The 13,505-nt window shown below is 50.9% G+C and overlaps 1 pseudogene; it reads right to left on the bottom strand.

The window, feature by feature from the left end:
- LOC128945569 (zinc finger protein 850-like) overlaps positions 1-13,505 on the bottom strand; it is a 300,103-nt pseudogene that overhangs the window by 245,659 nt on the left and 40,939 nt on the right.

Here is a 13,505-nt window from a genome sequence, read left to right as displayed (position 1 = left end):
ATCTTTCCCACTCATTCCCTTAAAAATTAAAACATTCCTTTACTATTTTCCCCCTTCAGTCTAAGATTCAGAGTGCATTGAGAGGCCCCTGTGTCCGTCAGGAAATGCCTCCTCTCAATGCAGACCCACCCTGAATGTTCTCAAGGGCTCCCGTGTGGAGGGTCCCTGGTGTGATGGGAGCTGTGACAGCCCTGCCAATCCATGTCCATCAAGGGGTGGACTTGCTGGTCCTGAGGGTGCTGCTGTCTGTGCTTGCAGTGTCCTTGTGCCCTGCAGCTGGAGCCCTGGTTCCTTGCCAGGGGCTGTTTGGGTGGGCTCTCCCCTGGTGAGGAGGGCAATGCCTCTGCCAGGTGCTTGTGGCCGAGCCGTGCCCTGGGTGCTGGGGCCCCCTTGGGCCCTGGGGTTGATCCCTCAGGGGCTGTAGGAGCTGTGCCCTGGCCTTTGCCTTCAGCTTGGCCTTTTGCTGCTCCCTTCTTGCATTCACCTGCTGTGCCTTTGTGCCCAAGTGCTGCAGGGCCTTCTTGTGCCCCTCCTGCAGCCCCCCTCAGTGCCTGTGGGTGCTCATCCTCTGAAAGCTGCTGAGCTTTCTGCAAAATCATTTGTATCTCCAGTAACCCTAATAAAATCCTTAAAAGATAATCTCCATGCTAAAATGTACATTCCACGTTTCCCAGGCGTTCCTTGCTCCTCCTCCCTGTGCTCAGGGTGCCCTCCCCAGCCCGTGTCCCAGAGCCGCTCCCTGTCCTGCCGCAGTGTCCAAAGGCGCCCCCGGCGGGCAGGGCCGGCAGCTCCGCGGGGCCGGGCAGCGGCCGGGGCGTCCCGCAGCCTCCTGGGGGCCGGGGGCCGCTGCCGGCCCTGCCCGGGGCTGGTGGGGTCAGGCAGCGCCCGGCGCTGAGCCCCGGCTGCCCCACAGCCCCGGCCCGGCCCCGCAGCTCCCCACAGGCCCCCAGCCCGTGCTCCCGGTGCCGCAGCTCTGCGCCCGGTGCTGCTGCTGCCCCCCACAGAGAAACCCCCTAAAACCCTGACCTCCTTCTTTTCCTGTCCTGGAAACCGGGGATACAAAAGATCTGAATCAGCTGACAAGTTTTGAGGCTAAGGCCCTGCTGATAAACATCCCAATCCTCAGTATTTTTCTCTTCCTCCGCTTTTCCATCATCCTTTTCCTTCCCACATAGATTCCTCCTGCAGCTTCTTGCCTTAACCATATTGCTGCACACTCCCCTTCACGCAATCCCTTTGCAGCACACCAACACCATCCATGCCCTGTTGTCCAAAAGCGAGGGGAATTTGGGGAGGTGGGAGTGGGGCGGCGCCAAGGCCGGGCCTCCCCGCGCTGTCCCGGCGGGAGCGGCTGCAGTGGGGACCGAGTGCGGGCGGGAGCGGCCGAGAGCCCAGCGCTGCCCCAGCCCGACCTGCCCCAGCTCCATCCCTGCCCCTGCCGTGGGATGCTGTGGGTTTGGGGGCAAGAGGGAGCCGGCAGTGGGTGCTGGGCCTGGGGCAGGAGGAGAAGGGAAGGAGAAGCAGAATTGAGGAACAAAAGGGTCAAACGATGCACGTGAGAGGAGAAGGTGGGATTGTGCAGGAGAAGGAGGAATAGCAGGAGGAAGAGGAGTGTGAATTTGAGATGCAGGGTGTATGTGTGTCTGTGTTTGTGGGCATATCAGAGTTTTTGCTGTAACAGGCACAGCTTTTTGCAAGGCAGCAAAGTGAGTGTCAGTAGAAACAATGCTTGAATTAGATTGTGCGGGAAGAGAACTGGGAAAGAATGAGATTTTGTAAAGCAGAGTTTAGGTGGAAGAGACCAAGACAGGCACTTTATAATTTATGTTATTCTAAGGAAACCAAGGCTACTCAGAGAGCTCTAAGGAATTTAGTAGCAACCAGTCACAAGAAGCAAAGAAGTAACAGGATGTTTGAATTATTAGAAAAGAGAGTTTCAAGTAATTTAAGAAACCCAGCAGAAATAATTAAAGCTGAGTGGGTTCAGCTTATTTTATACCCCAAGACTTTGAATTAAGGCAAAAGGCTGGGATGGGGTAGAAAGATGGGAGCTAAGAAAATGGAATTTTTAGTAGACACGGGGGCAGCAAACTCAGTGTTAAATAAAGCCTCGATGCCTGTAACAGATGTTATGGTAAGGGGGCAACTGACCAATCTGAAAAATCATATTTTGCAAACCATCAAAATAGTCATAGTTTTTTTGTATGTGCCCAACTCTCCAAAGGCCCTGTTGAGTAGGGACTTGTTGGAGCAGCTGGAAGCAAAGATCGCATTTAAAGATGGAGAGATTATTTTAGAGGTAAAGGATCAAGAATGTGGAGATATATTGAGCTTAATTTTAACAATTAGTGAAACTGAAATTGAAAATAAGGATGAAATTAACAAGAAAATAATGGATCCAATGTTTCCTGGGGTATGGGCCTCTAACACAGCAGGGAGGGCAGAGAATGCACCTTTCCTTAACCAAGTAAAGGAAAACAACAAGCTATGGTCAGGCAGTACAACTTGTGGCAAACCCATACACCCTACTAACATGTTTGGCACCTCAGCTACCCTAGTTTACTGTTTTAGATCTGAAAGAGGGGTATTGGCACCTGGGGAAGGGACCCGGAAGTTTAAAACAGGCTATTACAACACACTACAACACTAGTCCACATTTGATCCCAGTCCATAAAATCTGTCATATTTCATCCAGGCCATATTTGATCCCAGGCCAAAGTTGATCCCAGTCCCTATTTGATCCCAGTCCCTGTTTGATCCTAGTCCATATTTGATCCCAACCCCTATCTGATCCTAGTCCATGTTTGATCCCAGTCCGTATTGCCCTGCACACATTCCAAAAGTCTGCAATTCCAGCTCCTAGCCAGGAAAAGATGTTCCCGCCCTTGAAGGGAAATGGAGCAAAATCCTACAGAGACATTTCCCTGCCAGCCTTCAGGACTTCAGCTCCTGGGACTGGGAATTAAAATAATAATTGGGAAATAAAATAATAAATAATCAGGGGAGGGTCTGTGGGGACAGAGGGGTCATCTAAATCAGGGCAGGGGTCAATTAAATCAGGGGAAGGGGAATTAAAACAGGGAAAGGGTAAATTAAATCAGGGGAGGGGTCAATTCAGGGGAGGGGTCAATGAAATCAGGGAAAGGTCAATTAATCAGGGAAGGGTCTTTGGTGGCAGGGGTCAATTAAATCTGGGGAGGGGTCAATTTAATCAGGGGAGGGTCTTTGGTGGTCACTGGGGCAACAAATCAGGGGAGGGTATTGGGTGGTCCCTGAGGCAATTAAATATAGGGAGGGTCTCTGGTGGTGCCTGGGTCAATTAAATCAGGGCAGGGTCTCTGGTGGTCCCTGGGTCCAGGGAGACACTGAGAGAGAAACAGAGCAGGCAAAGAGAGGCGGGAGAGAAAGGGGGACACCAAGACAATGAGCTGAGAAGGCGGCACTCTGCAAACAGAACTGCAGATTGAACATGAACGGGAGAGAAATCAGTAAGTCTCAGAGTTTTATTTGCTGTCAAATACATCCCACACACCCAGCCCCACACAATCTCCATCCCACCACTCTAAGTGAGACCCCACGACTCTAAATCACCTCCCAACCTCATCTCAGCCTGATGGCTGCGGAATCGAGTGAGTTTGGCGTGGGACTGAGTTTTTTGAGGTGGGTTTGAGCTCTTTTTGGGGTAAGATTGAGCTGTTTTCACTGGGATTTTAGTGGTTTTGACGTGACAGATCCATTCCTCTTGGCTTCTGCAGTGCAAAGAGATGGAGAATAGAAAAAAATTCAGGTGAAATTAAAAGTAGAAGCAGCCAGCTGTGTTCTCAACATGGATCACAGGGAATGGGAGTGACCAGGGCTGTGCCCAAAGTGCCTCCTCCAGTGGGGGATGGAGCTGGAGCAGCGCACGAAGCTCTGCCCGCACTCGGGGCACTCGCACGGCTTCCCTTAGTGGTGCCTCCGTTGGTGTCGGGTCAAGTGAGAGCTGCTGGAGAAGCTCTTCCCACACTGGGGACACTCGTAGGGCCTCTCCCCACTGTGGATGCGCCGGTGCTTGACAAGGGTGCAGTTGTGCTTGAATCCCTTCCCGCAGTCGGGGCATTGGAAGGGCCTCTCCTCTGTGTGAATCCGATAGTGCTGGAGGAGATGGGAGCTGGTCTGAAACCTCTTCCTGCATTTATCACACTCGTAGGGCCTCTCCCCAGAGTGGGTCCTCTGGTGCCTGATCAGGCTGGAGCTCTGGCTGAAGCTCTTCCCACACTTGGAACACTCATAGGACTTCTCCCCAGTGTGGATCCTCTGGTGCACAATCAGGTTGCAGTTCCACCTGAAGCTCTTCCCACACTCCACACACGTGTGGGGCTTCTCCCCATCATGGAGCTGCTCATGGAGCACCAGCTCCGAGCTCTGGCTCCGTCTCTGGCCGCCTTCCCGGCCCAGGCTGGCTCTTTCCCCCTCAGATCCCCGCCGGCTGCGTTTGCAGCCCCTCCTCGTGCGGCATCTCCGGGGCTTTTCCTCCCCGTTGGCTTCCTGCGCCGTGGAGCCGCTCAAAACGGCCTCTTCCACCAGGTTCTGCCGCGGGCATTTGTCCTCCCTGCTCTCCATGCTCAGCTCCTGCTCTGGGGGAGGAAGGACAAGGACAGGATGGGATTTGCCTCCGTGCCACAGGCAAGGGCAAGGAGATCCCCCAGGCCTGAGCTGCAGCCGGGGCCGTGCTGGGCTGGGAGATGGAGCAGCACAGAGGGGAAAGGGGCACTGACTTCCTCCTCACCTGCCTCAGTGTCCCGGGGCATCTTCCTCTTCCTCGCAGCCTCCCTGGGGTTGGCAATGGGAAATCCTGGTTTGGGGAAAACAAGGGATGAGCGCGTTTGTAGGAGCGTCGGGGGGTAGGATGGTCGGGACGGACGGAGACGAGAGATCTCTGCAGCCAGGTCGTGGAACTTGCGGTTTATTGCAAAGGGCCTGGGTGCAGGGCCCTGCTTGGAGCTGCCAGGCACAGCTCGGAGCAGGCCCAAGAGAAGAAAGGGGTAGAGAGGGTGAGAGGGTAAGAGAGTAAGAGGAGAAGAGCGTAAGAGAGTAAGGGTCCCGTTACAATACAATAAATCTTCTTCTGTGTTGAATATTCTATTTCTCACTAACCAATCTAGTACAAGATACAAATCCTATAGCATTTACATACAGCCTGTAAAAGTCATTACATCACCATACTGTGTTACATTTTAAACCCTAAAATCTCCTCCTTGGACCCTTTCTATTGAGCTAGTAGAGTCTGCTCTGACCCTTGGATCTGTCTGGAAGTAGAAGGAATTGTTTCATCAAAAGGGGATTACCTTCAGTTGGGCCACACCATTGTTTTCCAGTTGTTCACTAAATGAGGTATCTCAGAGCTTGCTTTCATTTTAATCTTCCTTATACTTTTTATGTTCACAAAATCTTTTGCCAGACAATCATATTTATAAGGCTTTCCTGTTTCATCTTCCCCAACACACACTGAGTTTGAAGGTGCCTCTGCCCAAGTCCATCTCTACAAGTCACCGGCCATCAGGGCTCCAGAAAAACCTCCCAAACATCCAAGATTCAGCCCTGAAAAAGCCTCCCAGGAGTTCCCCATCCCTGGTCCCTCCCCTCTGGTGTTCGGGGGTTCCCCCCTGTCCCAGCTGCTGGGGGTCACGCTTGGATTGGGGGTCCCCCTTCTCCTCGGTGCCCGCCCTGCCCAGGCTGCTGGCAGTCCCAGCAATGCCAAAAGCTCCCCCTGCTTCCCTCTCCCCATTTCGGGATGCCGGGGCTGTTTGGGCTCCCGAGCTCCCTTCTCCCCTCATTCTCTGCTCTGGGCTGTGAATGAGAGGAGGGCTGGTTCTCCCAGACCTGCCAAGTGAGTGCTGGAGTCTCCCACGCTGCGTTTCCAACTTTCCTCGAGGGAAGCAGCCAGTAAAGAGACACAGCGAGTGATAAGAGGAGCGAGAGAATCCCCCGGGGTAACTGGGACTGGGTCTCAGAGAGGGGCTGGACCCCTCGGAGGAAGGGAGCAGAGGAGTTTCCGAGCCCAATCCACTAGGAAATGGGACAAAAGGGGCTCCTAAAAATTCTGCTGGTTTGAGGGATAAGAGAGCCCAAGAGCATCCAGAATTAAAACCTGCTGGGTTGAGAAATTAACATTCCAAGAGCATCCACGGTTGAGCAAAATTCTGCCGGATTGAGGATATGCTCAAAAGCATCTGGGATTCGACAACACAGCTGGGTTGAGGGATATCCAAGAGCACAGTGACTGGCAAGAAACACCTAAACTTCTAATAGGTGATGTGAAAGTGTAGTATATGGTAGAGATAATTCATGCTATTAATGTATAAAATATTGTAAAATCCACATTATGTCTTTTGACAATCCTGGCCAGGAGCAGTGTCTTATTCATATACATCTAGTTCCTGGACTTGGCTGAGATAAACATGGGGGTTTTTAACGAAAGAATAGAAGCTTCCAGGGCGATAATCACTGGCTTCCCCGGGTCACCAGGGTCACCAGGTCCACCCAAGAGTGATTATTGCCTCGACGATTACATCTACCAAAATGATCCACAGCCCCACCCTGATGCATGTGAATGCTGACTTCCCTGGAGTCTACTGACAACATCAGACACCTGGACTGAGTCTTTGTCCAACTCTGCACAGGTAAAGACACGGTTATGCATGGGAAGAGACACAAAGAACATTCAGTCATCTCTGCCTTGAGCAGAATAAACTGTAAAAGAACTCGCTGCGTCAGGCAGCATTTGTGAACAGGGGGAGACTCTGACATTTGGAGCTCAGATCCGTGTTCACCCAGCACCGAACCCGGGCTCGACGCTGACCCTTGGCTGTGGTAGTGTAGATGACCGAACTTCTGTCTTGCAGGAAAATTAATAAATCTTTGCTAAATTTTGTTATAAATTTGGCTCTGGATTTGATCATTCATAACAAAAGGTACCTTATTGTTGTCTTGTTGTGTGTGAGAGTGAGTCACACCCAAAATCAGCCTCAGCTTCCCGGGTGGGTGGGAAGGGGGGGCTGTGGAAAGAGGAGTGTGTGACCCACAAATAAGCCATTGTTCTCCTGGGTGTGGGGGCTGTGGCATAAGGTACAGGTGACCTGCAAACGGGCCATTGTCCCCAGGGCGTGTGAGGGGGCCCTGGCTAAAGAGTGTGAGTGACACACAAATCAGCCTCACAGGTGAACGGCACCCGAGGCAGCAGAGTCAGGGCCCTCCAGGAGGCCCGGAGATACTGAGACCCAGAGGCCACCCCAAGGCGAGGGGGGCCACAGGGACCCGCGATTCTCTGTCAACAGGGATCCACTCTGTGTCCTGAGGGTGGGAAAGAATGTGTGGAAGTGAATGGGAAATAAAAGTGAGTGAATGTAGACGAATGAAAGTATAGGTAATGTAGATTCTGTATTTTAAGCTTCACTGTATCTCCTTGGAGGGAGGTGTATTGTACTGAAAGTAGTGTGACAAAAATGTTTTTTATTTTTTGGTGTGTAGTTGAAAGAAAAGTGGTATTTAGGTTGTTAGTGAATGTGAAAAACTGAGGCAGAAGATGAATAGATAGGATCTTGAAAAATGAGACAGAAAACCAGTAAGTTGGATACATGGAAGAAAAAGAAAAAAAATAGTCCTTTGGGAGTTATGTTAGCTAACAGAGATACAACTCTTTGCAAAAGGAGAAAATACAGGGTATGTAGTACTCAATGAGAAAAACTTGCAAACTATGGAAAAAGGGAAATTAACCTTAAACTAGTAAGCTCAAACTTGTGAATTATATACTATAAAAAGAACACTAGAAGGTTTACCACAAAATAAAGGAACTATACATACTGATTCAAGGTATGCCTTTAGAGTAGTACATACCTTTAAAAAATTTGGAAAGGAAAAAGATTACTTAATTCAAGAAGAAAAGGATTAGTACATGAGGAACTTACTTTAGAGATTTTCGAGGCATTACAATTACCTAAAACAAATAGCTATAGTACATGTTAAGAAACCCGAAAAGGGAAAGACGCCAGAAAGAAGAGGAAATAATTTGGCAGAAAACAAAGCTAAGGATGCAGCAGAAAATGGAGCTGAAAGAGTTATGTTAATACTAACTCCAAACAAGGAAAAACTGGAAATTCTAAAGTTTAGGGAAGCCAAGAAAAAAGAATTAAACAAGACAGGAGGTGAACAAGATAAATCAGGGAAATGGAAACTTCTCGATGGAAGACAATTACTTAATAAAATGTGCTCATTAGGAAAATATTAAAAGGCATGCATCAGAAAACGCACGGTGGTACTCAAGCTTTGTGTGATCATTTTTAAAGAAACTATGGGTGCACTGGGATTCATCGAGTAGCCAAGCAAATAACTGAAAGATGCTTAATTTGCCAAAGGATAAATAAAAAGGGGATGAGAAAAATAAACAACATTAGGAGGTCATGAGTTAGCTCATTGACCATTTCAAAGTATCCAAGCAGAAGTTGAGATTTGCTGGGCTCTGAATTTATTGTTAAAAAAAACTCAATTAATCTAGAAGAAAGAGAATATGCCATATGTTAGACAGGAGATTTTAGAACAATAAAAATCTTTGACGCATCAGAAACACCCAAGAAAAAACAAGACAAGGAAAAGGGGAAATGAAAGGGAAGGGAACAAGAGGAAAAATCAGAAAGAGAGTGGGATCCTCTGCAGGTCTTGCCCCCTCCGTTCGCGGCCCAGGCGCCTGTCCCGGGTCCTGGCTCGCTGCCCGCCTCAGCTCCGCCTGCCCTGGTTTCCATCCCAGGTGCGGCCTCACTGCCCAGGACAGCTCCACCTGCCCCGGCGCTGTCGCTCAATTTGTGTGCCCTGCTCCCACTGCCTGGCCCGCGGCCGCTCTGCCGCCCATGCTGGGCAAGATGGGGGTTGCTCTGTCCTGCCGCCTGCTCCGAGGTCACCGCGCCCACCGCACCCAGGGGGGGTCCCAGCCATCCCATCCCCGGCTGCCCTGCCCGTGCCACCTGCGCTGGGCACCGCCGCTGCTGCCGGGCTCTCCCACCTGCCTTTGCTCTGCCGGGAGCTGCCGGATCAGCCGCCATCAGCCATGTGGGGGCTACCCACGCTCCACCTCGAGCTCCACGGGAAGATCCCCCTCTGCCGATTCCGGCAGCAGACCCTGCCCACACTCCGACCCAGCCTCGGCGGGATATCCTCCCCTGACCCCGTCCGGCTCTGAGTTACGTCCCCTTGGTAACCACAGCTCCGGCTGTTCAAGGAAACTCTGTCTCTCTCTAGAGGAAGCACCTTATCAAAACACTAGGAGCTCAGTTAAAAGGCAGCCCTCTCCAAATTCTTTCTCAAAACATGAGAGAAAGGTTGTAGAAGGTAAAAAAGAGAAAGAGTTAGGTGAAGGGATTGCTCTATTTCCGTTCACAGAGGTTCCCATGGGAGGGATGCGCTGCCCCGCCCCACGGGAGCCACCAGCGCCCCTGCCGGCCGTGCCTGGAACTGCACCAAAGGTCAAAGCGCCGCAGCCCAAAGGCCGGGACTGGGTCCGGGCTCTGTTTGCTGTCAGTGCCGCAGCTGTTGGTGTTTGTTTGCTTTATTATACACACTAGTAAAGAACTGGTATTCCTACTCCCATATCTTTGCCTGAGAGCCCTTTGATTTCACTATTCTAAAAATTAAGAGGGAAGGGGTTTGCATTCTCCATTCCAAGAGAGGCTTTTTCTGCCTTCCTGAGCAGACAACTCTCTTGTAAAGCAAGACAAGAACCCACAGGCACTGAGGAGGCTGCAGGAGGGGCACAAGAAGGCCCTGCAGCACTTGGGCACAAAGGCACAGCAGGTGAATGCAAGAAGGGAGCAGCAAAAGGCCAAGCTGAAGGCAAAGGCCAGGGCACAGTTCCTACAGCCCCTGAGGGATCAACCCCAGGGCCCAAGGGGGCCCCAGCACCCAGGGCACGGCTCAGCCACAAGCACCTGGCAGAGGCATTGCCCTCCTCACCAGGGGAGAGCCCACCCAAACAGCCCCTGGCAAGGAACCAGGGCTCCAGCTGCAGGGCACAAGGACACTGCAAGCACAGACAGCAGCACCCTCAGGACCAGCAAGTCCACCCTTGATGGACATGGATTGGCAGGGCTGTCACAGCTCCCATCACACCAGGGACCCTCAACACTGCAGCCCTTGAGAACATTCAGGGTGGGTCTGCATTGAGAGGAGGCATTTCCTGATGGACATAGGGGCCTCTCAATCCACTCTGAATCTTAGACTGAAGGGGGAAAATAGTAAAGGAATGTTTTAATTTTTAAGGGAATGAGTGGGAAAGATGAGCAGGTGTGATTTGTTCAACTACCATTAGAAGCTGTGGGGGAGAGGTTAGAATAAAATGAATTTCTTTTTCTTCCTCCTGTGATTGTAATTAACTAGGAAGGAATTTGAGAGTTGGATTTTAATACTGTAAAAGGGGATACAGAGGCTAGTTCTGTTCTACCTTTGTGTGAAAAGATTGAAAAGGCCCATGCTGAAGTGAACCCCAAAGTGTGGGCAGCTTCGCGGAAATGGGGAAAATTAGATATGGAGCCTCTACAAATTACTTTAAAGCAACCAGGACAAGCAATATCCTGTTCCAAGAGAGGGAAGGAAGGGCTCACAGCCTGGGATTGAGTCCCTGTTAAAGGCAGGGCTTTTGGAGCCAGGGATGTCCCCCTACAACACTCCTATCCTGCCAGTCAACAAACTGGATGGATACACAGCAGGAGGAAACAGAATTTTCAAGTGTTAAAATGAAGATTAACTGAGGCGGCTGGCCTGGGCCTTCCAGACAGGGAAGAAGAATTTGAATTATACGTGGATGTTTAACAGGGTCTTCCCTAAGGAATTCTTGTACTAAAATGTTTAATCTTGTGGCCAGAGAGTGGTATCATTGTCTGCAGAATTGTGCAGCCAGAGCTTTCATGGGAACTGAGGCCTCAAAACAGACGACAACAGGAGGATCTCATATAGTTCAAGTCAGGCATCAAGTTAAAGGTTTGACAACCAAAAGAGCCTCTAAATGGATGAGCAGGGCTCAGTTATTACAGTATGAAACTTGTTCAATGGCACAGGAGGATTTAGAACTGAGGACAGGGCAAGGGTTCAACCCAGCCTCCTGTTTGAACAGCCTGGAGAGGGGCTGGCAAGGAACCCAGGACTGCACTCAAGGGACAGAGCTCCAGACCCAGGCTGGGACAGATTGATGGGACATTCCCTCGCCTGAGGGAGAAAAAGTGTTTGTGGATGGCTCTGCAAGGGCAGCAGAAGGGAAAAGAGCTACAAGACAGGCTGTTATTAAGGAAGGGCAATCAGACACAGCGCAGGTCACCGCCCCATGCTCAGCTCAACCCGCGCAGCTGTGGGTGCTTGTGAGAGCCTGGCACTGAAATGCCCTGAGCAGGAAGGCTTCAATATCTTCTGCTGACACCATGGCACCTAACAGGGGGGCAAAAGCAATTCTCACTGCTTCAGCAACCACTGGAGCAGATATCAAGGCACATTCTCCCATAGGAAGCTGGGCTGGCACACAGCCTGCCCTGGCACTTTGCTGCTGCCAACACCCACTTAGGACATCGGCTCCTGCCTAAGGAGTGCCAAGCAGCACCACTGGTGGCCAAGGGGCCCATGCCAAGTGTCCCTGAGGCCACAAACCGCTGCCAGCACAGCTCAACACGGGGGGACCCCTCAGCCTGGCCTCAAGGGCTCTGAAGCCCCGCAGATTTGCACTTCCCGCCTGTTGCAGGAGGATGGGAGGCCGCCCCTGAGCCTGCCCTGAAGGCAACGCAGCAGCAGCCAGGGCTCCACAGCGGGCCAAGCCCCTGCGCCTGCCCACAGATCCTCGCCTGGAATCCTCTGCAATCCTGGCCACCCTCCTCTGCCATCTCCAGACACTGGGGCCAAGCCTTGCTGCCACTGCTGCAGCTTCAGCGCTGGCTGGGCCTGCACTGCCACAGCTGCTGGGGAACACCACGGCACAATTCCACTCTGGGGCTCACTGACACCCACACTCTGGGCTGCCTGCCATTGCACTGCTGCAAAATGTACCGATTTTGTTCCTTTTAAACCTTATTTCTCTGCTCAGGCTTGGTTTGTCTTTGCCTTGGGGAAATGAATTTTAAAGGTTTTTTTTAAGAAGTGCTACACTGCTCAATGGAGATGAGTTTAACACCTGAACAGACTGAGAATAGCCCAAAAGACACCCACAGAGATAACGACCAGCAACAAAACATCAACATTGCCCAGCAGCAGGAAGAGAAGCTTCATTCCAGGCAGCCTGCAAAAGAGCTTTAGAAATGCAAATGAACACTGCTGGGCAAAGTGTGGACAATGCACCTGGGTCTCTTGCCTGGGGCAGGAACTGGGCTGATTCCCTCTGCCCCTCACCCCAAGCTCTGCCTGCTGGCACTGATGGAATTTGCACAGCTCAAGGCAGAGCCCAGGGGGAGGATATCTGACCCTGCAACAGAAACGGGTGAAGCTGCAAAGGGAAACAGCAAATGGAGAACGTTGGGAAAACTTCACTATAAATAAATGGGGGGGGAATCATCCCTCTGCCCACTCCAACATGTGCTATCACTGTCTGTGTTATATAGGGTATATTAGAGCACCGGGGATTTCTTGTCACCAAAACTTCAGCGAAATCAGTTGGGAATCCAAGTATTTGATGATTTAATTAGACAAAAGCAGTCAATTGATGCAGCCCTGGCTGGAGAGAGTGGACAAAAATGGGGAAAAGATGAACGGCCAGCAGAACAAATCCTACAACACCATGGACCAGCCCCTGGGAACCCGAACCAATTGATATCAGGAGCCACAGAACCCATTTCTCATTTCAATGGCATCATTAGATTACAAGATGTCATCGCAATAATAACCAACCAGACAGCTCCAGCTCCTGACCTTCCTGCCGACCAATCCACTGAAATGAGGAACACAACACTTCACCATGGGATGGGATCAGATCATCTGTTAGCAGAAAAAGGAGGAGTATGTGAAAAATTAAATGACTCAAACTGCTGTTGGCAAAAAGATGACAAAGGAAAAGTGGTGAAAAACAGATAACAAAGGAAATAAGAAAGCAGCTCATGTATTGGTCCAAGCGTGAAAGGGATGGGAATGAGACACGGTTTTGTCGCTCCCTGGCTAACCATGGGTTAAACGAACGCTGTTTCTCCTCTGATGTGCTGCAGCAACTCTCATCTTTTTACCATGCTCCACACCTTGAGAGTGCAGCTCGTTCAGAAGCTGAGCAAAGGGTTAGGGGCTTGCAGATAAGGAAGTAACGGGCGAAACCACCAGCTCCAATAAATGTTACTAATTAACATGGATTGCTGCTCACAGAAAGTCCCGCTTAATTTCTCAAGTTCCAAAAGAAAAAAGACTTAACAGACCCATCAATATCGGCCGTTATGCAAAAGTGGGGATGCACATTAACGAGGACATGCACTTGGCGGATCGGGAGGTCTGAACCTTCCAAGCACCTCAGCCAGGGGGCA

This window comes from Melozone crissalis, unplaced genomic scaffold, assembly GCF_028551555.1.
Source record: "Melozone crissalis strain CALT ecotype California unplaced genomic scaffold, PUWL_Pcris_2 ptg000066l_1, whole genome shotgun sequence".
Taxonomy (NCBI): Eukaryota; Metazoa; Chordata; class Aves; order Passeriformes; family Passerellidae; genus Melozone; species Melozone crissalis.
Note: the sequence above shows the minus strand (reverse complement) of the source record. Positions and strands in the feature narration are given on the sequence as shown.